At 38.9% G+C, this 26,295-nt stretch overlaps 1 protein-coding gene across 1 annotated transcript in view; it reads left to right on the top strand.

The window, feature by feature from the left end:
* LOC147748898 (uncharacterized) overlaps positions 1-26,295 on the top strand; it is a 71,609-nt gene that overhangs the window by 32,254 nt on the left and 13,060 nt on the right. Inside the window, exons 25-44 of the mRNA XM_086936495.1 lie at positions 129-250; positions 1,470-1,591; positions 2,822-2,943; positions 4,174-4,295; positions 5,526-5,646; positions 6,876-6,997; positions 8,228-8,348; positions 9,578-9,699; positions 10,919-11,040; positions 12,259-12,379; positions 13,609-13,730; positions 14,961-15,082; positions 16,301-16,421; positions 17,651-17,772; positions 19,003-19,123; positions 20,353-20,474; positions 21,705-21,826; positions 23,057-23,177; positions 24,408-24,528; positions 25,758-25,878. The gene's annotated coding sequence lies outside the window, so the exon portion shown is untranslated. The remainder of the gene's footprint in view (positions 1-128; positions 251-1,469; positions 1,592-2,821; positions 2,944-4,173; positions 4,296-5,525; positions 5,647-6,875; positions 6,998-8,227; positions 8,349-9,577; positions 9,700-10,918; positions 11,041-12,258; positions 12,380-13,608; positions 13,731-14,960; positions 15,083-16,300; positions 16,422-17,650; positions 17,773-19,002; positions 19,124-20,352; positions 20,475-21,704; positions 21,827-23,056; positions 23,178-24,407; positions 24,529-25,757; positions 25,879-26,295) is intronic.

Here is a 26,295-nt window from a genome sequence, read left to right as displayed (position 1 = left end):
TTTAAAAACACAAATTGGGATTTGATTTTCTAATGAGCTGTTGATTTTCACAATAATATAGACTCCATACTATTGATCTGTTTACCCTTTATAAAAATTGTGCTAACAGTGGACTTTTCCATCTGCAGATTATACTGAATGGCCAGCAGTGGCAGTGTTTCACCACAGAATTTCTCTGCCTTGCCGAGACTAAAGGAAAAAAAAAAAAGCAAGTCTTCCGGCATACGGCATCAATTCACCAAATTATATGGCAAGTAAAACTCACAATCATTCCTTTAGGCATTAAAAAGACGTTCACAGCATTTGAATTTCCTCATTACCTTCTAGTGGGAGCCTGTGCCTGAATATATTTTCTGTCAATAAGGAAGTAATATGGATCACATTGTGTTGGTCATGATAGTTAACAAACCTTCAACACTACTAAAGCCTGCTTTAGATCCTGGTGCTAGCAATGTTCCCTTTGAGGAATTTGCTGCCTTTGAGGTTGAAATGCACTATCTCACTTTAGAACTATAGTGTTTCCTTCTCAAAGAACAAAACTCATTTAACCTTCCCCTGCACTTTGCATGTTGGGCTCTGATACTCCAGATGGATTGGTATTAGGGATAATCTCTATTTTTGTATCCCCAGCCCACTTTCAAAAAGGCCGCTATGCTTTAAGTGGTTCAGCATCCTTTACCATTCCCCCCTCCTACTTGCCTTACAAACACGGATAGTAACCTACTGCATAACTTCTGAAATCTCATCCTCCTGTGTGGTCAGCTTCCACAAGGACAATTGCTCTGACGTCATAAATCTAAAGCAAGAATGTTGTCTGACCTGAGGGCCATTCTGTTGCCTAGCAAACGGACATCATAAAGCAAAAACAAGATGTTGTCTGACATGAGGGCCACTCTGTTGCCTATTAAGCAGTAGGATACATTCATCTTGGTAATTAAATGAGTAGTAGTGTAGACAGGATGCCCTACTGTAAACTAAGATGTTAAGATTAAAGAAATTGGCATTTTTTTAGACTTCTGAATTTGTGTGAAAGTGCGTTTAAGCATAAGAGTCTCAACTTTACTATTGCTGAACTGGTAGGAATTGGCTAAAATGAGGATGGTAAATATGCTATTCATCGTTTTTATTATTCCCATTAATTGTAACATAACCCTTCCGCTCTCAACTAATCAGCTGGCTTAATTGCTAATGGTGTACCATATCCTAACACAAATGAATTGAGAAGGGTTCACTGCCACTTGGCTGGCAAAAAGATCTATATATCTATGTCCTAATGTATGTGCTACAGTTGTTTAGAGAGTGTTAGCAAGTGAGGCGTGGGATTCAAAAAAAGTATGGGATTTTAAAAACACAAATTGGGATTTGATTTTCTAATGAGCTGTTGATTTTCACAATAATATAGACTCCATACTATTGATCTGTTTACCCTTTATAAAAATTGTGCTAACAGTGGACTTTTCCATCTGCAGATTATACTGAATGGCCAGCAGTGGCAGTGTTTCACCACAGAATTTCTCTGCCTTGCCGAGACTGAAGAAAAAAAAAAAAAGCAAGTCTTCCGGCATACGGCATCAATTCACCAAATTATATGGCAAGTAAAACTCACAATCATTCCTTTAGGCATTAAAAAGACGTTCACAGCATTTGAATTTCCTCATTACCTTCTAGTGGGAGCCTGTGCCTGAATATATTTTCTGTCAATAAGGAAGTAATATGGATCACATTGTGTTGGTCATGATAGTTAACAAACCTTCAACACTACTAAAGCCTGCTTTAGATCCTGGTGCTAGCAATGTTCCCTTTGAGGAATTTGCTGCCTTTGAGGTTGAAATGCACTATCTCACTTTAGAACTATAGTGTTTCCTTCTCAAAGAACAAAACTCATTTAACCTTCCCCTGCACTTTGCATGTTGGGCTCTGATACTCCAGATGGATTGGTATTAGGGATATTCTCTATTTTTGTATCCCCAGCCAACTTTCAAAAAGGCCGCTATGCTTTAAGTGGTTCAGCATCCTTTACCATTCCCCCCTCCTACTTGCCTTACAAACACGGATAGTAACCTACTGCATAACTTCTGAAATCTCATCCTCCTGTGTGGTCAGCTTCCACAAGGACAATTGGTCCACTGGTGCTCTGATGTCATAAATCTAAAGCAAGAATGTTGTCTGACCTGAGGGCCATTCTGTTGCCTAGCAAACGGACATCATAAAGCAAAAACAAGATGTTGTCTGACATGAGGGCCACTCTGTTGCCTATTAAGCAGTAGGATACATTCATCTTGGTAATTAAATGAGTAGTAGGGTAGACAGGATGCCCTACTGTAAACTAAGATGTTAAGATTAAAGAAATTGGCATTTTTTTAGACTTCTGAATTTGTGTGAAAGTGCGTTTGAGCATAAGAGTCTCAACTTTACTATTGCTGAACTGGTAGGAATTGGCTAAAATGAGGATGGTAAATATGCTATTCATCGTTTTTATTATTCCCATTAATTGTAACATAACCCTTCCGCTCTCAACTAATCAGCTGGCTTAATTGCTAATGGTGTACCATATCCTAACACAAATGAATTGAGAAGGGTTCACTGCCACTTGGCTGGCAAAAAGATCTATATATCTATGTCCTAATGTATGTGCTACAGTTGTTTAGAGAGTGTTAGCAAGTGAGGCGTGGGATTCAAAAAAAGTATGGGATTTTAAAAACACAAATTGGGATTTGATTTTCTAATGAGCTGTTGATTTTCACAATAATATAGACTCCATACTATTGATCTGTTTACCCTTTATACAAATTGTGCTAACAGTGGACTTTTCCATCTGCAGATTATACTGAATGGCCAGCAGTGGCAGTGTTTCACCACAGAATTTCTCTGCCTTGCCGAGACTAAAGGAAAAAAAAAAAAGCAAGTCTTCCGGCATACGGCATCAATTCACCAAATTATATGGCAAGTAAAACTCACAATCATTCCTTTAGGCATTAAAAAGACGTTCACAGCATTTGAATTTCCTCATTACCTTCTAGTGGGAGCCTGTGCCTGAATATATTTTCTGTCAATAAGGAAGTAATATGGATCACATTGTGTTGGTCATGATAGTTAACAAACCTTCAACACTACTAAAGCCTGCTTTAGATCCTGGTGCTAGCAATGTTCCCTTTGAGGAATTTGCTGCCTTTGAGGTTGAAATGCACTATCTCACTTTAGAACTATAGTGTTTCCTTCTCAAAGAACAAAACTCATTTAACCTTCCCCTGCACTTTGCATGTTGGGCTCTGATACTCCAGATGGATTGGTATTAGGGATAATCTCTATTTTTGTATCCCCAGCCCACTTTCAAAAAGGCCGCTATGCTTTAAGTGGTTCAGCATCCTTTACCATTCCCCCCTCCTACTTGCCTTACAAACACGGATAGTAACCTACTGCATAACTTCTGAAATCTCATCCTCCTGTGTGGTCAGCTTCCACAAGGACAATTGGTCCACTGGTGCTCTGATGTCATAAATCTAAAGCAAGAATGTTGTCTGACCTGAGGGCCATTCTGTTGCCTAGCAAACGGACATCATAAAGCAAAAACAAGATGTTGTCTGACATGAGGGCCACTCTGTTGCCTATTAAGCAGTAGGATACATTCATCTTGGTAATTAAATGAGTAGTAGGGTAGACAGGATGCCCTACTGTAAACTAAGATGTTAAGATTAAAGAAATTGGCATTTTTTTAGCCTTCTGAATTTGTGTGAAAGTGCGTTTGAGCATAAGGGTCTCAACTTTACTATTGCTGAACTGGTAGGAATTGGCTAAAATGAGGATGGTAAATATGCTATTCATCGTTTTTATTATTCCCATTAATTGTAACATAACCCTTCCGCTCTCAACTAATCAGCTGGCTTAATTGCTAATGGTGTACCATATCCTAACACAAATGAATTGAGAAGGGTTCACTGCCACTTGGCTGGCAAAAAGATCTATATATCTATGTCCTAATGTATGTGCTACAGTTGTTTAGAGAGTGTTAGCAAGTGAGGCGTGGGATTCAAAAAAAGTATGGGATTTTAAAAACACAAATTGGGATTTGATTTTCTAATGAGCTGTTGATTTTCACAATAATATAGACTCCATACTATTGATCTGTTTACCCTTTATACAAATTGTGCTAACAGTGGACTTTTCCATCTGCAGATTATACTGAATGGCCAGCAGTGGCAGTGTTTCACCACAGAATTTCTCTGCCTTGCCGAGACTAAAGGAAAAAAAAAAAAGCAAGTCTTCCGGCATACGGCATCAATTCACCAAATTATATGGCAAGTAAAACTCACAATCATTCCTTTAGGCATTAAAAAGACGTTCACAGCATTTGAATTTCCTCATTACCTTCTAGTGGGAGCCTGTGCCTGAATATATTTTCTGTCAATAAGGAAGTAATATGGATCACATTGTGTTGGTCATGATAGTTAACAAACCTTCAACACTACTAAAGCCTGCTTTAGATCCTGGTGCTAGCAATGTTCCCTTTGAGGAATTTGCTGCCTTTGAGGTTGAAATGCACTATCTCACTTTAGAACTATAGTGTTTCCTTCTCAAAGAACAAAACTCATTTAACCTTCCCCTGCACTTTGCATGTTGGGCTCTGATACTCCAGATGGATCGGTATTAGGGATAATCTCTATTTTTGTATCCCCAGCCCACTTTCAAAAAGGCCGCTATGCTTTAAGTGGTTCAGCATCCTTTACCATTCCCCCCTCCTACTTGCCTTACAAACACGGATAGTAACCTACTGCATAACTTCTGAAATCTCATCCACCTGTGTGGTCAGCTTCCACAAGGACAATTGGTCCACTGGTGCTCTGATGTCATAAATCTAAAGCAAGAATGTTGTCTGACCTGAGGGCCATTCTGTTGCCTAGCAAACGGACATCATAAAGCAAAAACAAGATGTTGTCTGACATGAGGGCCACTCTGTTGCCTATTAAGCAGTAGGATACATTCATCTTGGTAATTAAATGAGTAGTAGGGTAGACAGGATGCCCTACTGTAAACTAAGATGTTAAGATTAAAGAAATTGGCATTTTTTTAGACTTCTGAATTTGTGTGAAAGTGCGTTTGAGCATAAGAGTCTCAACTTTACTATTGCTGAACTGGTAGGAATTGGCTAAAATGAGGATGGTAAATATGCTATTCATCGTTTTTATTATTCCCATTAATTGTAACATAACCCTTCCGCTCTCAACTAATCAGCTGGCTTAATTGCTAATGGTGTACCATATCCTAACACAAATGAATTGAGAAGGGTTCACTGCCACTTGGCTGGCAAAAAGATCTATATATCTATGTCATAATGTATGTGCTACAGTTGTTTAGAGAGTGTTAGCAAGTGAGGCGTGGGATTCAAAAAAAGTATGGGATTTTAAAAACACAAATTGGGATTTGATTTTCTAATGAGCTGTTGATTTTCACAATAATATAGACTCCATACTATTGATCTGTTTACCCTTTATAAAAATTGTGCTAACAGTGGACTTTTCCATCTGCAGATTATACTGAATGGCCAGCAGTGGCAGTGTTTCACCACAGAATTTCTCTGCCTTGCCGAGACTGAAGGAAAAAAAAAAAGCAAGTCTTCCGGCATACGGCATCAATTCACCAAATTATATGGCAAGTAAAACTCACAATCATTCCTTTAGGCATTAAAAAGACGTTCACAGCATTTGAATTTCCTCATTACCTTCTAGTGGGAGCCTGTGCCTGAATATATTTTCTGTCAATAAGGAAGTAATATGGATCACATTGTGTTGGTCATGATAGTTAACAAACCTTCAACACTACTAAAGCCTGCTTTAGATCCTGGTGCTAGCAATGTTCCCTTTGAGGAATTTGCTGCCTTTGAGGTTGAAATGCACTATCTCACTTTAGAACTATAGTGTTTCCTTCTCAAAGAACAAAACTCATTCAACCTTCCCCTGCACTTTGCATGTTGGGCTCTGATACTCCAGATGGATTGGTATTAGGGATAATCTCTATTTTTGTATCCCCAGCCCACTTTCAAAAAGGCCGCTATGCTTTAAGTGGTTCAGCATCCTTTACCATTCCCCCTCCTACTTGCCTTACAAACACGGATAGTAACCTACTGCATAACTTCTGAAATCTCATCCTCCTGTGTGGTCAGCTTCCACAAGGACAATTGGTCCACTGGTGCTCTGACGTCATAAATCTAAAGCAAGAATGTTGTCTGACCTGAGGGCCATTCTGTTGCCTAGCAAACGGACATCATAAAGCAAAAACAAGATGTTGTCTGACATGAGGGCCACTCTGTTGCCTATTCAGCAGTAGGATACATTCATCTTGGTAATTAAATGTGTAGTAGGGTAGACAGGATGCCCTACTGTAAACTAAGATGTTAAGATTAAAGAAATTGGCATTTTTTTAGACTTCTGAATTTGTGTGAAAGTGCGTTTGAGCATAAGGGTCTCAACTTTACTATTGCTGAACTGGTAGGAATTGGCTAAAATGAGGATGGTAAATATGCTATTCATCGTTTTTATTATTCCCATTAATTGTAACATAACCCTTCCGCTCTCAACTAATCAGCTGGCTTAATTGCTAATGGTGTACCATATCCTAACACAAATGAATTGAGAAGGGTTCACTGCCACTTGGCTGGCAAAAAGATCTATATATCTATGTCATAATGTATGTGCTACAGTTGTTTAGAGAGTGTTAGCAAGTGAGGCGTGGGATTCAAAAAAAGTATGGGATTTTAAAAACACAAATTGGGATTTGATTTTCTAATGAGCTGTTGATTTTCACAATAATATAGACTCCATACTATTGATCTGTTTACCCTTTATAAAAATTGTGCTAACAGTGGACTTTTCCATCTGCAGATTATACTGAATGGCCAGCAGTGGCAGTGTTTCACCACAGAATTTCTCTGCCTTGCCGAGACTCAAGGAAAAAAAACAAAGCAAGTCTTCCGGCATACCGCATCAATTCACCAAATTATATGGCAAGTAAAACTCACAATCATTCCTTTAGGCATTAAAAAGACGTTCACAGCATTTGAATTTCCTCATTACCTTCTAGTGGGAGCCTGTGCCTGAATATATTTTCTGTCAATAAGGAAGTAATATGGATCACATTGTGTTGGTCATGATAGTTAACAAACCTTCATCACTACTAAAGCCTGCTTTAGATCCTGGTGCTAGCAATGTTCCCTTTGAGGAATTTGCTGCCTTTGAGGTTGAAATGCACTATCTCACTTTAGAACTATAGTGTTTCCTTCTCAAAGAACAAAACTCATTTAACCTTCCCCTGCACTTTGCATGTTGGGCTCTGATACTCCAGATGGATTGGTATTAGGGATAATCTCTATTTTTGTATCCCCAGCCCACTTTCAAAAAGGCCGCTATGCTTTAAGTGGTTCAGCATCCTTTACCATTCCCCCCTCCTACTTGCCTTACAAACACGGATAGTAACCTACTGCATAACTTCTGAAATCTCATCCTCCTGTGTGGTCAGCTTCCACAAGGACAATTGGTCCACTGGTGCTCTGATGTCATAAATCTAAAGCAAGAATGTTGTCTGACCTGAGGGCCATTCTGTTGCCTAGCAAACGGACATCATAAAGCAAAAACAAGATGTTGTCTGACATGAGGGCCACTCTGTTGCCTACTAAGCAGTAGGATACATTCATCTTGGTAATTAAATGAGTAGTAGGGTAGACAGGATGCCCTACTGTAAACTAAGATGTTAAGATTAAAGAAATTGGCATTTTTTTAGACTTCTGAATTTGTGTGAAAGTGCGTTTGAGCATAAGAGTCTCAACTTTACTATTGCTGAACTGGTAGGAATTGGCTAAAATGAGGATGGTAAATATGCTATTCATCGTTTTTATTATTCCCATTAATTGTAACATAACCCTTCCGCTCTCAACTAATCAGCTGGCTTAATTGCTAATGGTGTACCATATCCTAACACAAATGAATTGAGAAGGGTTCACTGCCACTTGGCTGGCAAAAAGATCTATATATCTATGTCATAATGTATGTGCTACAGTTGTTTAGAGAGTGTTAGCAAGTGAGGCGTGGGATTCAAAAAAAGTATGGGATTTTAAAAACACAAATTGGGATTTGATTTTCTAATGAGCTGTTGATTTTCACAATAATATAGACTCCATACTGTTGATCTGTTTACCCTTTATAAAAATTGTGCTAACAGTGGACTTTTCCATCTGCAGATTATACTGAATGGCCAGCAGTGGCAGTGTTTCACCACAGAATTTCTCTGCCTTGCCGAGACTGAAGGAAAAAAAAAAAGCAAGTCTTCCGGCATACGGCATCAATTCACCAAATTATATGGCAAGTAAAACTCACAATCATTCCTTTAGGCATTAAAAAGACGTTCACAGCATTTGAATTTCCTCATTACCTTCTAGTGGGAGCCTGTGCCTGAATATATTTTCTGTCAATAAGGAAGTAATATGGATCACATTGTGTTGGTCATGATAGTTAACAAACCTTCAACACTACTAAAGCCTGCTTTAGATCCTGGTGCTAGCAATGTTCCCTTTGAGGAATTTGCTGCCTTTGAGGTTGAAATGCACTATCTCACTTTAGAACTATAGTGTTTCCTTCTCAAAGAACAAAACTCATTCAACCTTCCCCTGCACTTTGCATGTTGGGCTCTGATACTCCAGATGGATTGGTATTAGGGATAATCTCTATTTTTGTATCCCCAGCCCACTTTCAAAAAGGCCGCTATGCTTTAAGTGGTTCAGCATCCTTTACCATTCCCCCTCCTACTTGCCTTACAAACACGGATAGTAACCTACTGCATAACTTCTGAAATCTCATCCTCCTGTGTGGTCAGCTTCCACAAGGACAATTGGTCCACTGGTGCTCTGACGTCATAAATCTAAAGCAAGAATGTTGTCTGACCTGAGGGCCATTCTGTTGCCTAGCAAACGGACATCATAAAGCAAAAACAAGATGTTGTCTGACATGAGGGCCACTCTGTTGCCTATTCAGCAGTAGGATACATTCATCTTGGTAATTAAATGTGTAGTAGGGTAGACAGGATGCCCTACTGTAAACTAAGATGTTAAGATTAAGAAATTGGCATTTTTTTAGACTTCTGAATTTGTGTGAAAGTGCGTTTGAGCATAAGGGTCTCAACTTTACTATTGCTGAACTGGTAGGAATTGGCTAAAATGAGGATGGTAAATATGCTATTCATCGTTTTTATTATTCCCATTAATTGTAACATAACCCTTCCGCTCTCAACTAATCAGCTGGCTTAATTGCTAATGGTGTACCATATCCTAACACAAATGAATTGAGAAGGGTTCACTGCCACTTGGCTGGCAAAAAGATCTATATATCTATGTCCTAATGTATGTGCTACAGTTGTTTACAGAGTGTTAGCAAGTGAGGCGTGGGATTCAAAAAAAAGTATGGGATTTTAAAAACACAAATTGGGATTTGATTTTCTAATGAGCTGTTGATTTTCACAATAATATAGACTCCATACTATTGATCTGTTTACCCTTTATAAAAATTGTGCTAACAGTGGACTTTTCCATCTGCAGATTATACTGAATGGCCAGCAGTGGCAGTGTTTCACCACAGAATTTCTCTGCCTTGCCGAGACTGAAGGAAAAAAAAAAAAGCAAGTCTTCCGGCATACGGCATCAATTCACCAAATTATATGGCAAGTAAAACTCACAATCATTCCTTTAGGCATTAAAAAGACGTTCACAGCATTTGAATTTCCTCATTAACTTCTAGTGGGAGCCTGTGCCTGAATATATTTTCTGTCAATAAGGAAGTAATATGGATCACATTGTGTTGGTCATGATAGTTAACAAACCTTCAACACTACTAAAGCCTGCTTTAGATCCTGGTGCTAGCAATGTTCCCTTTGAGGAATTTGCTGCCTTTGAGGTTGAAATGCACTATCTCACTTTAGAACTATAGTGTTTCCTTCTCAAAGAACAAAACTCATTTAACCTTCCCCTGCACTTTGCATGTTGGGCTCTGATACTCAAGATGGATTGGTATTAGGGATAACCTCTATTTTTGTATCCCCAGCCCACTTTCAAAAAGGCCGCTATGCTTTAAGTGGTTCAGCATCCTTTACCATTCCCCCTCCTACTTGCCTTACAAACACGGATAGTAACCTACTGCATAACTTCTGAAATCTCATCCTCCTGTGTGGTCAGCTTCCACAAGGACAATTGCTCTGACGTCATAAATCTAAAGCAAGAATGTTGTCTGACCTGAGGGCCATTCTGTTGCCTAGCACACGGACATCATAAAGCAAAAACAAGATGTTGTCTGACATGAGGGCCACTCTGTTGCCTATTCAGCAGTAGGATACATTCATCTTGGTAATTAAATGAGTAGTAGGGTAGACAGGATGCCCTACTGTAAACTAAGATGTTAAGATTAAAGAAATTGGCATTTTTTTAGACTTCTGAATTTGTGTGAAAGTGCGTTTGAGCATAAGAGTCTCAACTTTACTATTGCTGAACTGGTAGGAATTGGCTAAAATGAGGATGGTAAATATGCTATTCATCGTTTTTATTATTCCCATTAATTGTAACATAACCCTTCCGCTCTCAACTAATCAGCTGGCTTAATTGCTAATGGTGTACCATATCCTAACACAAATGAATTGAGAAGGGTTCACTGCCACTTGGCTGGCAAAAAGATCTATATATCTATGTCCTAATGTATGTGCTACAGTTGTTTACAGAGTGTAAGCAAGTGAGGCGTGGGATTCAAAAAAAAGTATGGGATTTTAAAAACACAAATTGGGATTTGATTTTCTAATGAGCTGTTGATTTTCACAATAATATAGACTCCATACTATTGATCTGTTTACCCTTTATAAAAATTGTGCTAACAGTGGACTTTTCCATCTGCAGATTATACTGAATGGCCAGCAGTGGCAGTGTTTCACCACAGAATTTCTCTGCCTTGCCGAGACTGAAGGAAAAAAAAAAAAGCAAGTCTTCCGGCATACGGCATCAATTCACCAAATTATATGGCAAGTAAAACTCACAATCATTCCTTTAGGCATTAAAAAGACGTTCACAGCATTTGAATTTCCTCATTACCTTCTAGTGGGAGCCTGTGCCTGAATATATTTTCTGTCAATAAGGAAGTAATATGGATCACATTGTGTTGGTCATGATAGTCAACAAACCTTCAACACTACTAAAGCCTGCTTTAGATCCTGGTGCTAGCAATGTTCCCTTTGAGGAATTTGCTGCCTTTGAGGTTGAAATGCACTATCTCACTTTAGAACTATAGTGTTTCCTTCTCAAAGAACAAAACTCATTTAACCTTCCCCTGCACTTTGCATGTTGGGCTCTGATACTCAAGATGGATTGGTATTAGGGATAACCTCTATTTTTGTATCCCCAGCCCACTTTCAAAAAGGCCGCTATGCTTTAAGTGGTTCAGCATCCTTTACCATTCCCCCTCCTACTTGCCTTACAAACACGGATAGTAACCTACTGCATAACTTCTGAAATCTCATCCTCCTGTGTGGTCAGCTTCCACAAGGACAATTGCTCTGACGTCATAAATCTAAAGCAAGAATGTTGTCTGACCTGAGGGCCATTCTGTTGCCTAGCACACGGACATCATAAAGCAAAAACAAGATGTTGTCTGACATGAGGGCCACTCTGTTGCCTATTCAGCAGTAGGATACATTCATCTTGGTAATTAAATGAGTAGTAGGGTAGACAGGATGCCCTACTGTAAACTAAGATGTTAAGATTAAAGAAATTGGCATTTTTTTAGACTTCTGAATTTGTGTGAAAGTGCGTTTGAGCATAAGAGTCTCAACTTTACTATTGCTGAACTGGTAGGAATTGGCTAAAATGAGGATGGTAAATATGCTATTCATCGTTTTTATTATTCCCATTAATTGTAACATAACCCTTCCGCTCTCAACTAATCAGCTGGCTTAATTGCTAATGGTGTACCATATCCTAACACAAATGAATTGAGAAGGGTTCACTGCCACTTGGCTGGCAAAAAGATCTATATATCTATGTCCTAATGTATGTGCTACAGTTGTTTAGAGAGTGTTAGCAAGTGAGGCGTGGGATTCAAAAAAAGTATGGGATTTTAAAAACACAAATTGGGATTTGATTTTCTAATGAGCTGTTGATTTTCACAATAATATAGACTCCATACTATTGATCTGTTTACCCTTTATAAAAATTGTGCTAACAGTGGACTTTTCCATCTGCAGATTATACTGAATGGCCAGCAGTGGCAGTGTTTCACCACAGAATTTCTCTGCCTTGCCGAGACTGAAGAAAAAAAAAAAAGCAAGTCTTCCGGCATACGGCATCAATTCACCAAATTATATGGCAAGTAAAACTCACAATCATTCCTTTAGGCATTAAAAAGACGTTTACAGCATTTGAATTTCCTCATTACCTTCTAGTGGGAGCCTGTGCCTGAATATATTTTCTGTCAATAAGGAAGTAATATGGATCACATTGTGTTGGTCATGATAGTTAACAAACCTTCAACACTACTAAAGCCTGCTTTAGATCCTGGTGCTAGCAATGTTCCCTTTGAGGAATTTGCTGCCTTTGAGGTTGAAATGCACTATCTCACTTTAGAACTATAGTGTTTCCTTCTCAAAGAACAAAACTCATTCAACCTTCCCCTGCACTTTGCATGTTGGGCTCTGATACTCCAGATGGATTGGTATTAGGGATAATCTCTATTTTTGTATCCCCAGCCCACTTTCAAAAAGGCCGCTATGCTTTAAGTGGTTCAGCATCCTTTACCATTCCCCCTCCTACTTGCCTTACAAACACGGATAGTAACCTACTGCATAACTTCTAAAATCTCATCCTCCTGTGTGGTCAGCTTCCACAAGGACAATTGGTCCACTGGTGCTCTGACGTCATAAATCTAAAGCAAGAATGTTGTCTGACCTGAGGGCCATTCTGTTGCCTAGCAAACGGACATCATAAAGCAAAAACAAGATGTTGTCTGACATGAGGGCCACTCTGTTGCCTATTCAGCAGTAGGATACATTCATCTTGGTAATTAAATGTGTAGTAGGGTAGACAGGATGCCCTACTGTAAACTAAGATGTTAAGATTAAAGAAATTGGCATTTTTTTAGACTTCTGAATTTGTGTGAAAGTGCGTTTGAGCATAAGGGTCTCAACTTTACTATTGCTGAACTGGTAGGAATTGGCTAAAATGAGGATGGTAAATATGCTATTCATCGTTTTTATTATTCCCATTAATTGTAACATCACCCTTCCGCTCTCAACTAATCAGCTGGCTTAATTGCTAATGGTGTACCATATCCTAACACAAATGAATTGAGAAGGGTTCACTGCCACTTGGCTGGCAAAAAGATCTATATATCTATGTCCTAATGTATGTGCTACAGTTTTTTAGAGAGTGTTAGCAAGTGAGGCGTGGGATTCAAAAAAAGTATGGGATTTTAAAAACACAAATTGGGATTTGATTTTCTAATGAGCTGTTGATTTTCACAATAATATAGACTCCATACTATTGATCTGTTTACCCTTTATAAAAATTGTGCTAACAGTGGACTTTTCCATCTGCAGATTATACTGAATGGCCAGCAGTGGCAGTGTTTCACCACAGAATTTCTCTGCCTTGCCGAGACTCAAGGAAAAAAAAAAAAGCAAGTCTTCCGGCATACGGCATCAATTCACCAAATTATATGGCAAGTAAAACTCACAATCATTCCTTTAGGCATTAAAAAGACGTTCACAGCATTTGAATTTCCTCATTACCTTCTAGTGGGAGCCTGTGCCTGAATATATTTTCTGTCAATAAGGAAGTAATATGGATCACATTGTGTTGGTCATGATAGTTAACAAACCTTCAACACTACTAAAGCCTGCTTTAGATCCTGGTGCTAGCAATGTTCCCTTTGAGGAATTTGCTGCCTTTGAGGTTGAAATGCACTATCTCACTTTAGAACTATAGTGTTTCCTTCTCAAAGAACAAAACTCATTTAACCTTCCCCTGCACTTTGCATGTTGGGCTCTGATACTCCAGATGGATTGGTATTAGGGATAATCTCTATTTTTGTATCCCCAGCCCACTTTCAAAAAGGCCGCTATGCTTTAAGTGGTTCAGCATCCTTTACCATTCCCCCCTCCTACTTGCCTTACAAACACGGATAGTAACCTACTGCATAACTTCTGAAATCTCATCCTCCTGTGTGGTCAGCTTCCACAAGGACAATTGGTCCACTGGTGCTCTGATGTCATAAATCTAAAGCAAGAATGTTGTCTGACCTGAGGGCCATTCTGTTGCCTAGCAAACGGACATCATAAAGCAAAAACAAGATGTTGTCTGACATGAGGGCCACTCTGTTGCCTACTAAGCAGTAGGATACATTCATCTTGGTAATTAAATGAGTAGTAGGGTAGACAGGATGCCCTACTGTAAACTAAGATGTTAAGATTAAAGAAATTGGCATTTTTTTAGACTTCTGAATTTGTGTGAAAGTGCGTTTGAGCATAAGAGTCTCAACTTTACTATTGCTGAACTGGTAGGAATTGGCTAAAATGAGGATGGTAAATATGCTATTCATCGTTTTTATTATTCCCATTAATTGTAACATAACCCTTCCGCTCTCAACTAATCAGCTGGCTTAATTGCTAATGGTGTACCATATCCTAACACAAATGAATTGAGAAGGGTTCACTGCCACTTGGCTGGCAAAAAGATCTATATATCTATGTCATAATGTATGTGCTACAGTTGTTTAGAGAGTGTTAGCAAGTGAGGCGTGGGATTCAAAAAAAGTATGGGATTTTAAAAACACAAATTGGGATTTGATTTTCTAATGAGCTGTTGATTTTCACAATAATATAGACTCCATACTATTGATCTGTTTACCCTTTATAAAAATTGTGCTAACAGTGGACTTTTCCATCTGCAGATTATACTGAATGGCCAGCAGTGGCAGTGTTTCACCACAGAATTTCTCTGCCTTGCCGAGACTGAAGGAAAAAAAAAAAAGCAAGTCTTCCGGCATACGGCATCAATTCACCAAATTATATGGCAAGTAAAACTCACAATCATTCCTTTAGGCATTAAAAAGACGTTCACAGCATTTGAATTTCCTCATTACCTTCTAGTGGGAGCCTGTGCCTGAATATATTTTCTGTCAATAAGGAAGTAATATGGATCACATTGTGTTGGTCATGATGGTCAACAAACCTTCAACACTACTAAAGCCTGCTTTAGATCCTGGTGCTAGCAATGTTCCCTTTGAGGAATTTGCTGCCTTTGAGGTTGAAATGCACTATCTCACTTTAGAACTATAGTGTTTCCTTCTCAAAGAACAAAACTCATTTAACCTTCCCCTGCACTTTGCATGTTGGGCTCTGATACTCAAGATGGATTGGTATTAGGGATAACCTCTATTTTTGTATCCCCAGCCCACTTTCAAAAAGGCCGCTATGCTTTAAGTGGTTCAGCATCCTTTACCATTCCCCCTCCTACTTGCCTTACAAACACGGATAGTAACCTACTGCATAACTTCTGAAATCTCATCCTCCTGTGTGGTCAGCTTCCACAAGGACAATTGCTCTGACGTCATAAATCTAAAGCAAGAATGTTGTCTGACCTGAGGGCCATTCTGTTGCCTAGCACACGGACATCATAAAGCAAAAACAAGATGTTGTCTGACATGAGGGCCACTCTGTTGCCTATTCAGCAGTAGGATACATTCATCTTGGTAATTAAATGAGTAGTAGGGTAGACAGGATGCCCTACTGTAAACTAAGATGTTAAGATTAAAGAAATTGGCATTTTTTTAGACTTCTGAATTTGTGTGAAAGTGCGTTTGAGCATAAGAGTCTCAACTTTACTATTGCTGAACTGGTAGGAATTGGCTAAAATGAGGATGGTAAATATGCTATTCATCGTTTTTATTATTCCCATTAATTGTAACATAACCCTTCCGCTCTCAACTAATCAGCTGGCTTAATTGCTAATGGTGTACCATATCCTAACACAAATGAATTGAGAAGGGTTCACTGCCACTTGGCTGGCAAAAAGATCTATATATCTATGTCCTAATGTATGTGCTACAGTTGTTTAGAGAGTGTTAGCAAGTGAGGCGTGGGATTCAAAAAAAGTATGGGATTTTAAAAACACAAATTGGGATTTGATTTTCTAATGAGCTGTTGATTTTCACAATAATATAGACTCCATACTATTGATCTGTTTACCCTTTATAAAAATTGTGCTAACAGTGGACTTTTCCATCTGCAGATTATACTGAATGGCCAGCAGTGGCAGTGTTTCACCACAGAATTTCTCTGCCTTGCCGAGACTGAAGGAAAAAAAAAAAGCAAATCTTCCGGCATACGGCATCAATTCACCAAATTATATGGCAAGTAAAACTCACAATCATTCCTTTAGGCATTAAAAAGACGTTCACAGCATTTGAATTTCCTCATTACCTTCTAGTGGGAGCCTGTGCCTGAATATATTTTCTGTCAATAAGGAAGTAATATGGATCACATTGTGTTGGTCATGATAGTTAACAAACCTTCAACACTACTAAAGCCTGCTTTAGATCCTGGTGCTAGCAATGTTCCCTTTGAGGAATTTGCTGCCTTTGAGGTTGAAATGCACTATCTCACTTTAGAACTATAGTGTTTCCTTCTCAAAGAACAAAACTCATTCAACCTTCCCCTGCACTTTGCATGTTGGGCTCTGATACTCCAGATGGATTGGTATTAGGGATAATCTCTATTTTTGTATCCCCAGCCCACTTTCAAAAAGGCCGCTATGCTTTAAGTGGTTCAGCATCCTTTACCATTCCCCCTCCTACTTGCCTTACAAACACGGATAGTAACCTACTGCATAACTTCTAAAATCTCATCCTCCTGTGTGGTCAGCTTCCACAAGGACAATTGGTCCACTGGTGCTCTGACGTCATAAATCTAAAGCAAGAATGTTGTCTGACCTGAGGGCCATTCTGTTGCCTAGCAAACGGACATCATAAAGCAAAAACAAGATGTTGTCTGACATGAGGGCCACTCTGTTGCCTATTCAGCAGTAGGATACATTCATCTTGGTAATTAAATGTGTAGTAGGGTAGACAGGATGCCCTACTGTAAACTAAGATGTTAAGATTAAAGAAATTGGCATTTTTTTAGACTTCTGAATTTGTGTGAAAGTGCGTTTGAGCATAAGGGTCTCAACTTTACTATTGCTGAACTGGTAGGAATTGGCTAAAATGAGGATGGTAAATATGCTATTCATCGTTTTTATTATTCCCATTAATTGTAACATAACCCTTCCGCTCTCAACTAATCAGCTGGCTTAATTGCTAATGGTGTACCATATCCTAACACAAATGAATTGAGAAGGGTTCACTGCCACTTGGCTGGCAAAAAGATCTATATATCTATGTCCTAATGTATGTGCTACAGTTTTTTAGAGAGTGTTAGCAAGTGAGGCGTGGGATTCAAAAAAAGTATGGGATTTTAAAAACACAAATTGGGATTTGATTTTCTAATGAGCTGTTGATTTTCACAATAATATAGACTCCATACTATTGATCTGTTTACCCTTTATAAAAATTGTGCTAACAGTGGACTTTTCCATCTGCAGATTATACTGAATGGCCAGCAGTGGCAGTGTTTCACCACAGAATTTCTCTGCCTTGCCGAGACTCAAGGAAAAAAAAAAAAGCAAGTCTTCCGGCATACGGCATCAATTCACCAAATTATATGGCAAGTAAAACTCACAATCATTCCTTTAGGCATTAAAAAGACGTTCACAGCATTTGAATTTCCTCATTACCTTCTAGTGGGAGCCTGTGCCTGAATATATTTTCTGTCAATAAGGAAGTAATATGGATCACATTGTGTTGGTCATGATAGTTAACAAACCTTCAACACTACTAAAGCCTGCTTTAGATCCTGGTGCTAGCAATGTTCCCTTTGAGGAATTTGCTGCCTTTGAGGTTGAAATGCACTATCTCACTTTAGAACTATAGTGTTTCCTTCTCAAAGAACAAAACTCATTTAACCTTCCCCTGCACTTTGCATGTTGGGCTCTGATACTCCAGATGGATTGGTATTAGGGATAATCTCTATTTTTGTATCCCCAGCCCACTTTCAAAAAGGCCGCTATGCTTTAAGTGGTTCAGCATCCTTTACCATTCCCCCCTCCTACTTGCCTTACAAACACGGATAGTAACCTACTGCATAACTTCTGAAATCTCATCCTCCTGTGTGGTCAGCTTCCACAAGGACAATTGGTCCACTGGTGCTCTGATGTCATAAATCTAAAGCAAGAATGTTGTCTGACCTGAGGGCCATTCTGTTGCCTAGCAAACGGACATCATAAAGCAAAAACAAGATGTTGTCTGACATGAGGGCCACTCTGTTGCCTACTAAGCAGTAGGATACATTCATCTTGGTAATTAAATGAGTAGTAGGGTAGACAGGATGCCCTACTGTAAACTAAGATGTTAAGATTAAAGAAATTGGCATTTTTTTAGACTTCTGAATTTGTGTGAAAGTGCGTTTGAGCATAAGAGTCTCAACTTTACTATTGCTGAACTGGTAGGAATTGGCTAAAATGAGGATGGTAAATATGCTATTCATCGTTTTTATTATTCCCATTAATTGTAACATAACCCTTCCGCTCTCAACTAATCAGCTGGCTTAATTGCTAATGGTGTACCATATCCTAACACAAATGAATTGAGAAGGGTTCACTGCCACTTGGCTGGCAAAAAGATCTATATATCTATGTCATAATGTATGTGCTACAGTTGTTTAGAGAGTGTTAGCAAGTGAGGCGTGGGATTCAAAAAAAGTATGGGATTTTAAAAACACAAATTGGGATTTGATTTTCTAATGAGCTGTTGATTTTCACAATAATATAGACTCCATACTATTGATCTGTTTACCCTTTATAAAAATTGTGCTAACAGTGGACTTTTCCATCTGCAGATTATACTGAATGGCCAGCAGTGGCAGTGTTTCACCACAGAATTTCTCTGCCTTGCCGAGACTGAAGGAAAAAAAAAAAGCAAGTCTTCCGGCATACGGCATCAATTCACCAAATTATATGGCAAGTAAAACTCACAATCATTCCTTTAGGCATTAAAAAGACGTTCACAGCATTTGAATTTCCTCATTACCTTCTAGTGGGAGCCTGTGCCTGAATATATTTTCTGTCAATAAGGAAGTAATATGGATCACATTGTGTTGGTCATGATAGTTAACAAACCTTCAACACTACTAAAGCCTGCTTTAGATCCTGGTGCTAGCAATGTTCCCTTTGAGGAATTTGCTGCCTTTGAGGTTGAAATGCACTATCTCACTTTAGAACTATAGTGTTTCCTTCTCAAAGAACAAAACTCATTCAACCTTCCCCTGCACTTTGCATGTTGGGCTCTGATACTCCAGATGGATTGGTATTAGGGATAATCTCTATTTTTGTATCCCCAGCCCACTTTCAAAAAGGCCGCTATGCTTTAAGTGGTTCAGCATCCTTTACCATTCCCCCTCCTACTTGCCTTACAAACACGGATAGTAACCTACTGCATAACTTCTGAAATCTCATCCTCCTGTGTGGTCAGCTTCCACAAGGACAATTGGTCCACTGGTGCTCTGACGTCATAAATCTAAAGCAAGAATGTTGTCTGACCTGAGGGCCATTCTGTTGCCTAGCAAACGGACATCATAAAGCAAAAACAAGATGTTGTCTGACATGAGGGCCACTCTGTTGCCTATTCAGCAGTAGGATACATTCATCTTGGTAATTAAATGTGTAGTAGGGTAGACAGGATGCCCTACTGTAAACTAAGATGTTAAGATTAAAGAAATTGGCATTTTTTTAGACTTCTGAATTTGTGTGAAAGTGCGTTTGAGCATAAGGGTCTCAACTTTACTATTGCTGAACTGGTAGGAATTGGCTAAAATGAGGATGGTAAATATGCTATTCATCGTTTTTATTATTCCCATTAATTGTAACATAACCCTTCCGCTCTCAACTAATCAGCTGGCTTAATTGCTAATGGTGTACCATATCCTAACACAAATGAATTGAGAAGGGTTCACTGCCACTTGGCTGGCAAAAAGATCTATATATCTATGTCCTAATGTATGTGCTACAGTTGTTTAGAGAGTGTTAGCAAGTGAGGCGTGGGATTCAAAAAAAGTATGGGATTTTAAAAACACAAATTGGGATTTGATTTTCTAATGAGCTGTTGATTTTCACAATAATATAGACTCCATACTATTGATCTGTTTACCCTTTATAAAAATTGTGCTAACAGTGGACTTTTCCATCTGCAGATTATACTGAATGGCCAGCAGTGGCAGTGTTTCACCACAGAATTTCTCTGCCTTGCCGAGACTCAAGGAAAAAAAACAAAGCAAGTCTTCCGGCATACCGCATCAATTCACCAAATTATATGGCAAGTAAAACTCACAATCATTCCTTTAGGCATTAAAAAGACGTTCACAGCATTTGAATTTCCTCATTACCTTCTAGTGGGAGCCTGTGCCTGAATATATTTTCTGTCAATAAGGAAGTAATATGGATCACATTGTGTTGGTCATGATAGTTAACAAACCTTCAACACTACTAAAGCCTGCTTTAGATCCTGGTGCTAGCAATGTTCCCTTTGAGGAATTTGCTGCCTTTGAGGTTGAAATGCACTATCTCACTTTAGAACTATAGTGTTTCCTTCTCAAAGAACAAAACTCATTTAACCTTCCCCTGCACTTTGCATGTTGGGCTCTGATACTCCAGATGGATTGGTATTAGGGATAATCTCTATTTTTGTATCCCCAGCCCACTTTCAAAAAGGCCGCTATGCTTTAAGTGGTTCAGCATCCTTTACCATTCCCCCCTCCTACTTGCCTTACAAACACGGATAGTAACCTACTGCATAACTTCTGAAATCTCATCCTCCTGTGTGGTCAGCTTCCACAAGGACAATTGGTCCACTGGTGCTCTGATGTCATAAATCTAAAGCAAGAATGTTGTCTGACCTGAGGGCCATTCTGTTGCCTAGCAAACGGACATCATAAAGCAAAAACAAGATGTTGTCTGACATGAGGGCCACTCTGTTGCCTACTAAGCAGTAGGATACATTCATCTTGGTAATTAAATGAGTAGTAGGGTAGACAGGATGCCCTACTGTAAACTAAGATGTTAAGATTAAAGAAATTGGCATTTTTTTAGACTTCTGAATTTGTGTGAAAGTGCGTTTGAGCATAAGAGTCTCAACTTTACTATTGCTGAACTGGTAGGAATTGGCTAAAATGAGGATGGTAAATATGCTATTCATCGTTTTTATTATTCCCATTAATTGTAACATAACCCTTCCGCTCTCAACTAATCAGCTGGCTTAATTGCTAATGGTGTACCATATCCTAACACAAATGAATTGAGAAGGGTTCACTGCCACTTGGCTGGCAAAAAGATCTATATATCTATGTCCTAATGTATGTGCTACAGTTGTTTAGAGAGTGTTAGCAAGTGAGGCGTGGGATTCAAAAAAAGTATGGGATTTTAAAAACACAAATTGGGATTTTATTTTCTAATGAGCTGTTGATTTTCACAATAATATAGACTCCATACTATTGATCTGTTTACCCTTTATAAAAATTGTGCTAACAGTGGACTTTTCCATCTGCAGATTATACTGAATGGCCAGCAGTGGCAGTGTTTCACCACAGAATTTCTCTGCCTTGCCGAGACTCAAGGAAAAAAAACAAAGCAAGTCTTCCGGCATACCGCATAAATTCACCAAATTATATGGCAAGTAAAACTCACAATCATTCCTTTAGGCATTAAAAAGACGTTCACAGCATTTGAATTTCCTCATTACCTTCTAGTGGGAGCCTGTGCCTGAATATATTTTCTGTCAATAAGGAAGTAATATGGATCACATTGTGTTGGTCATGATAGTTAACAAACCTTCAACACTACTAAAGCCTGCTTTAGATCCTGGTGCTAGCAATGTTCCCTTTGAGGAATTTGCTGCCTTTGAGGTTGAAATGCACTATCTCACTTTAGAACTATAGTGTTTCCTTCTCAAAGAACAAAACTCATTTAACCTTCCCCTGCACTTTGCATGTTGGGCTCTGATACTCCAGATGGATTGGTATTAGGGATAATCTCTATTTTTGTATCCCCAGCCCACTTTCAAAAAGGCCGCTATGCTTTAAGTGGTTCAGCATCCTTTACCATTCCCCCCTCCTACTTGCCTTACAAACACGGATAGTAACCTACTGCATAACTTCTGAAATCTCATCCTCCTGTGTGGTCAGCTTCCACAAGGACAATTGGTCCACTGGTGCTCTGATGTCATAAATCTAAAGCAAGAATGTTGTCTGACCTGAGGGCCATTCTGTTGCCTAGCAAACGGACATCATAAAGCAAAAACAAGATGTTGTCTGACATGAGGGCCACTCTGTTGCCTACTAAGCAGTAGGATACATTCATCTTGGTAATTAAATGAGTAGTAGGGTAGACAGGATGCCCTACTGTAAACTAAGATGTTAAGATTAAAGAAATTGGCATTTTTTTAGACTTCTGAATTTGTGTGAAAGTGCGTTTGAGCATAAGAGTCTCAACTTTACTATTGCTGAACTGGTAGGAATTGGCTAAAATGAGGATGGTAAATATGCTATTCATCGTTTTTATTATTCCCATTAATTGTAACATAACCCTTCCGCTCTCAACTAATCAGCTGGCTTAATTGCTAATGGTGTACCATATCCTAACACAAATGAATTGAGAAGGGTTCACTGCCACTTGGCTGGCAAAAAGATCTATATATCTATGTCATAATGTATGTGCTACAGTTGTTTAGAGAGTGTTAGCAAGTGAGGCGTGGGATTCAAAAAAAGTATGGGATTTTAAAAACACAAATTGGGATTTGATTTTCTAATGAGCTGTTGATTTTCACAATAATATAGACTCCATACTATTGATCTGTTTACCCTTTATAAAAATTGTGCTAACAGTGGACTTTTCCATCTGCAGATTATACTGAATGGCCAGCAGTGGCAGTGTTTCACCACAGAATTTCTCTGCCTTGCCGAGACTGAAGGAAAAAAAAAAAGCAAGTCTTCCGGCATACGGCATCAATTCACCAAATTATATGGCAAGTAAAACTCACAATCATTCCTTTAGGCATTAAAAAGACGTTCACAGCATTTGAATTTCCTCATTACCTTCTAGTGGGAGCCTGTGCCTGAATATATTTTCTGTCAATAAGGAAGTAATATGGATCACATTGTGTTGGTCATGATAGTTAACAAACCTTCAACACTACTAAAGCCTGCTTTAGATCCTGGTGCTAGCAATGTTCCCTTTGAGGAATTTGCTGCCTTTGAGGTTGAAATGCACTATCTCACTTTAGAACTATAGTGTTTCCTTCTCAAAGAACAAAACTCATTTAACCTTCCCCTGCACTTTGCATGTTGGGCTCTGATACTCCAGATGGATTGGTATTAGGGATAATCTCTATTTTTGTATCCCCAGCCCACTTTCAAAAAGGCCGCTATGCTTTAAGTGGTTCAGCATCCTTTACCATTCCCCCCTCCTACTTGCCTTACAAACACGGATAGTAACCTACTGCATAACTTCTGAAATCTCATCCTCCTGTGTGGTCAGCTTCCACAAGGACAATTGGTCCACTGGTGCTCTGATGTCATAAATCTAAAGCAAGAATGTTGTCTGACCTGAGGGCCATTCTGTTGCCTAGCAAACGGACATCATAAAGCAAAAACAAGATGTTGTCTGACATGAGGGCCACTCTGTTGCCTACTAAGCAGTAGGATACATTCATCTTGGTAATTAAATGAGTAGTAGGGTAGACAGGATGCCCTACTGTAAACTAAGATGTTAAGATTAAAGAAATTGGCATTTTTTTAGACTTCTGAATTTGTGTGAAAGTGCGTTTGAGCATAAGAGTCTCAACTTTACTATTGCTGAACTGGTAGGAATTGGCTAAAATGAGGATGGTAAATATGCTATTCATCGTTTTTATTATTCCCATTAATTGTAACATAACCCTTCCGCTCTCAACTAATCAGCTGGCTTAATTGCTAATGGTGTACCATATCCTAACACAAATGAATTGAGAAGGGTTCACTGCCACTTGGCTGGCAAAAAGATCTATATATCTATGTCCTAATGTATGTGCTACAGTTGTTTAGAGAGTGTTAGCAAGTGAGGCGTGGGATTCAAAAAAAGTATGGGATTTTAAAAACACAAATTGGGATTTGATTTTCTAATGAGCTGTTGATTTTCACAATAATATAGACTCCATACTATTGATCTGTTTACCCTTTATAAAAATTGTGCTAACAGTGGACTTTTCCATCTGCAGATTATACTGAATGGCCAGCAGTGGCAGTGTTTCACCACAGAATTTCTCTGCCTTGCCGAGACTGAAGAAAAAAAAAAAAGCAAGTCTTCCGGCATACGGCATCAATTCACCAAATTATATGGCAAGTAAAACTCACAATCATTCCTTTAGGCATTAAAAAGACGTTCACAGCATTTGCATTTCCTCATTACCTTCTAGTGGGAGCCTGTGCCTGAATATATTTTCTGTCAATAAGGAAGTAATATGGATCACATTGTGTTGGTCATGATAGTTAACAAACCTTCAACACTACTAAAGCCTGCTTTAGATCCTGGTGCTAGCAATGTTCCCTTTGAGGAATTTGCTGCCTTTGAGGTTGAAATGCACTATCTCACTTTAGAACTATAGTGTTTCCTTCTCAAAGAACTAAACTCATTTAACCTTCCCCTGCACTTTGCATGTTGGGCTCTGATACTCCAGATGGATTGGTATTAGGGATAATCTCTATTTTTGTATCCCCAGCCCACTTTCAAAAAGGCCGCTATGCTTTAAGTGGTTCAGCATCCTTTACCATTCCCCCTCCTACTTGCCTTACAAACACGGATAGTAACCTACTGCATAACTTCTGAAATCTCATCCTCCTGTGTGGTCAGCTTCCACAAGGACAATTGGTCCACTGGTGCTCTGATGTCATAAATCTAAAGCAAGAATGTTGTCTGACCTGAGGGCCATTCTGTTGCCTAGCAAACGGACATCATAAAGCAAAAACAAGATGTTGTCTGACATGAGGGCCACTCTGTTGCCTATTAAGCAGTAGGATACATTCATCTTGGTAATTAAATGAGTAGTAGGGTAGACAGGATGCCCTACTGTAAACTAAGATGTTAAGATTAAAGAAATTGGCATTTTTTTAGACTTCTGAATTTGTGTGAAAGTGCGTTTGAGCATAAGAGTCTCAACTTTACTATTGCTGAACTGGTAGGAATTGGCTAAAATGAGGATGGTAAATATGCTATTCATCGTTTTTATTATTCCCATTAATTGTAACATAACCCTTCCGCTCTCAACTAATCAGCTGGCTTAATTGCTAATGGTGTACCATATCCTAACACAAATGAATAGAGAAGGGTTCACTGCCACTTGGCTGGCAAAAAGATCTATATATCTATGTCCTAATGTATGTGCTACAGTTGTTTAGAGAGTGTTAGCAAGTGAGGCGTGGGATTCAAAAAAAGTATGGGATTTTAAAAACACAAATTGGGATTTGATTTTCTAATGAGCTGTTGATTTTCACAATAATATAGACTCCATACTATTGATCTGTTTACCCTTTATAAAAATTGTGCTAACAGTGGACTTTTCCATCTGCAGATTATACTGAATGGCCAGCAGTGGCAGTGTTTCACCACAGAATTTCTCTGCCTTGCCGAGACTGAAGGAAAAAAAAAAAGCAAGTCTTCCGGCATACGGCATCAATTCACCAAATTATATGGCAAGTAAAACTCACAATCATTCCTTTAGGCATTAAAAAGACGTTCACAGCATTTGAATTTCCTCATTACCTTCTAGTGGGAGCCTGTGCCTGAATATATTTTCTGTCAATAAGGAAGTAATATGGATCACATTGTGTTGGTCATGATAGTTAACAAACCTTCAACACTACTAAAGCCTGCTTTAGATCCTGGTGCTAGCAATGTTCCCTTTGAGGAATTTGCTGCCTTTGAGGTTGAAATGCACTATCTCACTTTAGAACTATAGTGTTTCCTTCTCAAAGAACTAAACTCATTTAACCTTCCCCTGCACTTTGCATGTTGGGCTCTGATACTCCAGATGGATTGGTATTAGGGATAATCTCTATTTTTGTATCCCCAGCCCACTTTCAAAAAGGCCGCTATGCTTTAAGTGGTTC

Source organism: Lissotriton vulgaris, chromosome 1_1 (assembly GCF_964263255.1).
Source record: "Lissotriton vulgaris chromosome 1_1, aLisVul1.2, whole genome shotgun sequence".
In the NCBI taxonomy this organism is placed as follows: Eukaryota; Metazoa; Chordata; class Amphibia; order Caudata; family Salamandridae; genus Lissotriton; species Lissotriton vulgaris.
The sequence above is the reverse complement of the archived record's forward strand: the minus strand, read 5'-3'. Positions and strand labels throughout refer to the sequence as shown.